This window comes from Nestor notabilis, unplaced genomic scaffold, assembly GCF_000696875.1.
Source record: "Nestor notabilis isolate BGI_N333 unplaced genomic scaffold, ASM69687v1 scaffold9091, whole genome shotgun sequence".
NCBI classification, from domain to species: domain Eukaryota; kingdom Metazoa; phylum Chordata; class Aves; order Psittaciformes; family Psittacidae; genus Nestor; species Nestor notabilis.
Window position 1 is genome coordinate 1 of NW_009913323.1, and position 4,451 is coordinate 4,451.

Consider the following 4,451-nt stretch of genomic DNA (forward strand, 5'->3'; position numbering starts at 1 on the left):
ATGATCTTAAGGTCTTTTCCAACCTAGCTGAGTCTGTGATTCCATATGTGTTCATACATATATATCTCTGTATTTCCATTCAAGGTAGGCTAATGATTGTGACAGAAGGGTAAATGCAAGGAAAAATATATAACAGTCAATTCTATTGATGCTTCCATATCTAAGTTTTTTTCACCTTTACAATGGCAAGGGTCTTAAATTCTGAGCCCTAACACTGCCTGAGCATACAAGGAACTTGATTAAAAAAAACCCACAAAACCAAACCAACAAAAAAAATCCAAAATACCAGTTGTCTTGTGCGGTGAGACGCCTGGCCTGACTAAAGATCCAAACAGTACAAAAAAAGTGTCAAACAAATCCTTACAGTTTCAGTCTTTACAGCCTGTGCCTTGGACTCAATGTATTTGGGATAGAGAAAAAGGCAAAGGGATGTAAGCATATGGTGTTAACTTGTTCTTCCCAAAATGTGTGAGTTAACCGTATTTAAATTCTCATGGCTAACCCTTTCTTCTAAGTCTCCGTACAGGAGGGGAAAAAAAGAACCAGGTTTTTTCCTTGGATGTCTCACTACCAGATTCTTTCTGAGCATTGTAACCTAGACATGAATAATTAGAGTCCTATCCTACTGTCTCTACAGAACTCAACCCTCACTCATGCTGAAGAAGGCTTCTCTTAGGCTCTCTGGATTTCTTCATCTGGGCTGGCTCAGACTGACTCCCACCTCCATTGTCTCCTTAGGCTACAAGGGAAAGGAAATTCTTTGATCTCTTGTAAGAACAAATAAATTCTTTTCCCTTTTTTGGTACCTGCTATATCAAGCTCAAATAAAAGTTTGCTTTGGCAGGCAAAGCAAATCTTCTAAGCAACAGTCAATTCCCGGAACAGTCTGAAAAGATGAAAGCATTTCTCTACATATTCTGATACAGGGTATGACTACTAAATCCCACTACTGCTACTGTGGTACGAGTGCAGTCCATTTCAGCTTAAGTGCTCTCTTTAAACTCTGAACTTTCTTACAATTTTTAACACGAACTTAGAATCCAGGTATCAGCTAGCTGCCTTTCAAGTGAGCAATTTTATTTCAACATGAATACAGCACCCCTTTTGACACCTGACTGGATTCTCAAATGTGGTTTTTTATTTCCCTGACTGACATAAGAATGGGGAGTGTGATTAAACCTATAGTACACCACTTGCTGTATTTCTAGCTCTGAAAGAGCTCTGGTAGTATAAAAATGCATTCTGGAAGCACAGAAGCAGAATAGGCAGGAATGAAGAGGAAGACTCAGATTTAATTATCACATTTAAATTACACACAAGCAAGAGATGCGCAGTTGCAGCTGACATCAGTGGCTTAGTACTTGGTTCTTTCCAGTGAAAAATAATACTCAGCATACCTTCACCAGCCTTCAAAATTTTTCATTTTGAAGTACCAACACTTTTCTTAGTAATTAAGTAAAGCCATCATAAGAATGCAGCAGAAATAAAGTAAGTATTCTTTTTTCTAGAAAAAAAAACCATATACCTACAGAAAACTGGAAGTACTGAAGGAAATCCTAACAAATATGTCATCATTCAAAGTTGGATTTTCACAGAAATTTGCATTTGAGATGTTGGCTAGTACCAAGAGGTTTCAAACCTTGCAAACTAAGACCCACCTATCAGCTACTGCTGTTACATGGAGGATTTGCAGGTGCTGGATTGCAGAATGTGCCTGGATGAGACAGATGTTTTTCATTTCCCCCAAAAGACAACAGTGAAGAAGGAGATTAATGACATCATTATACCAGAATAGAATTTGGAAAGATTCCTGTGTAGAAAATACTATCTGTTAGTAGGAGTAATAAGCCCCCAAGGCAACTAATTTCTATTTTGAACTGTTGGGGACAGCTTCAGACACTAAACCAAAGATGTCTGGATGAATAGATGCTAGGGAAAATAATCCCCAGCCCACCTCTCCTGAGCTGAATCCCAGTTCACATTCATGGCACAACTTACACAAAACTGATATGCAAAAATTTATTCAGCAACAGTATGAAAATGAGCCCCACAAAAGCATAAAAGAAAATTTCCACATTTCCAGATAAATTCAGCATTTTGTTTGGAAAAATTGTATGGGATACGGCCCTGATGAGAAGGAGGGTCCAGGAGAGCTGGTTGATTTTCAGGGATGGTCCATCCCCACATAAAGGAAATTAAGCAAAGACAGAAAGATGTATGCATACATGAAAAAGGAGCTCCTGAGAAAAGTCAAATGCAAAAAGGAACCATACAAGAGGTGGAAGCACGGAAGAATATGAAGTATTTTAGCACACACAGATAGGGTTAGGAAAGCCAAAACCCATCTGGAGTTAAATCTGGTGAGAAATATGAAAAGCAAAACTAAAACCTGCAGTATAGGTGTATACCTGCTTATGGGTATATAAGCAGCAAAAGAGAGATGAGGGAAAATGTGATCCCACTGCTAAATGGGGCAGGGGAATTAGACACAAAGGGCACAGAAAAGGCTGAGGTACTCCATGCTTTTTAACAACAGTCTTTAGTGGTAAGACCGGACTTCAGCAACCCCAGGTCCCCGAGATTACTATTGAGTCTGAAGCAAGGAAAGCGTAGCCTTGATGAACAGGAACTGGACATACACATGGTGCTTGACTGGATGCACCCACAGCTGCATGATGTTATTGCAAGACCATTCTCAGTTACCTTGGAAAAGTCACAGTACACAGGAGAGGTTTCTGAGGACTGAAAGAAAGTCTGGGTCACAGAATCATGGAATAATAGTATGTTTTGGGTTGGAAGGGACCTTAGAGATCACCTTGTTCCACCCCCCCTGCCACAGGAATGGACACCTTCCTCTAGACCAGGTTGCTCCAAGCCCCGTCCAACCTGGCCTTGAACACTTCCTGCAGTGGGGGAGAGACAGCTTCTCTGGGCAACCTGTGCCAGTGCCTCAGCACCCTCATAGTTAAGAATTACCTCCTAATATCTAATTTAAATCTACCCTCTTTCAGCTTAGAGCCATCACACCTTGTTCTGTCACTATTTGCTTTTATAAAAAGTCCTTCTCCAGATTTCTTGTAGGCCCCTTTAGGTACCGGAAGGCTGCTCTAAGGTCTCCCTGGAGCCTTCTCTTCTCCAGGTTGAACAACCCCAACTCTCCCAGCCTGACTTCACAGGAGATGTGCTCCAGCCCTCTGAGCATCTTCATGGCCTCGTCTTGATTTGCTCAAGCAGGTCCATGTCCCTCTCATGTTGGGGGCCCCAGAGCTGGACATAGGACTGCAGGTGGGTTCTCATGCAAACAAGGCAGAGGGGAAGAATCACCTCCTCTGACCTGCTGGTCACAATCCTCTGGATGCAGCCCAGGACACAATTGGCTTTCTGGGCTGCGAGCACACACTGAAGCTGGCTCACACTGAGTTTCTCATCAATTAACACCCCCAAGTCCTTCTCCTCAGGGCTGCTCTCAACCCATTCTCTGCCCTGTAGTTGTGTTTGGGATTGCCCTGACCCAGGTGCAGGACCTTGCACTAAATAAGATTTCAGACCACAGCAGGTCAGCAAGAAGTGGGAACATCCCCAAAGAGTTTCTTCTAAACTGTCCTGCCCATCCACAAGTTATTTTTCCCTTAGTTATTCTTCCTATGCTGCCATAGGCTTCATGGTTTTGTTCCTGCCTTTAAAATTGCAGGAAGGATATCAGACTAGCAAAGAACAAGTAGCTGAGAGCATCTGAGGCTCTTGGTACCACTGGCTGGCTTGATAAAAACTGCTGTATTTGCACCTGGGATTGCCCCAACCCAGGTGTAGGACCTTGCACTTGGCTTGGTTGAACTTCATGAGGCTGGCATCAGCCCACCTCACAAGCGTGTCCAGATCCCTCTGGATGGCATCCCTTCCCTCCAGCGTATCGACCGAACCACACAGCTTGGTGTTGTCAACAAACTTGCTGAGGGCACATCAATCCCACTGTCCATGTCACCAACAAAGATGTTGAACAAGACAGGTCCCAACACCAACCCCTGAAGTATACCACTTGTCACAGGACTCCAGTTGGACACTGAGCAATTGACCACAACTCTGAGCATGACCATCCATCCAATTCCTTATCCACTGAATGTTCCATCCATCAGATCAAAACCTCTCTAGTTTAGAGACAAGGATGTGATGTGGGACAGTGCCTTGCACAAGTCCAGGTAGATGACATCAGTTACTTCTCCTTTATCCACCCTGCCATAGAAGTCCACCAAATTTGCCAGGCATGATTTGCCCTTAGTGAGGCCATGCTGGCTGTCACAAATCATCCCCTTATTTTCTGTGTCTTAGTGTATTTTCCAGGAGGATCTGCTCCATGACCTTGCTGGGCACAGAGGTGAGGCTGACTGGTCTGTAGTTCCCCAGGTCTTCCTTCTTTCCCTTTCTAAAAATGGGGGCTATGATTCCCCTTTTCT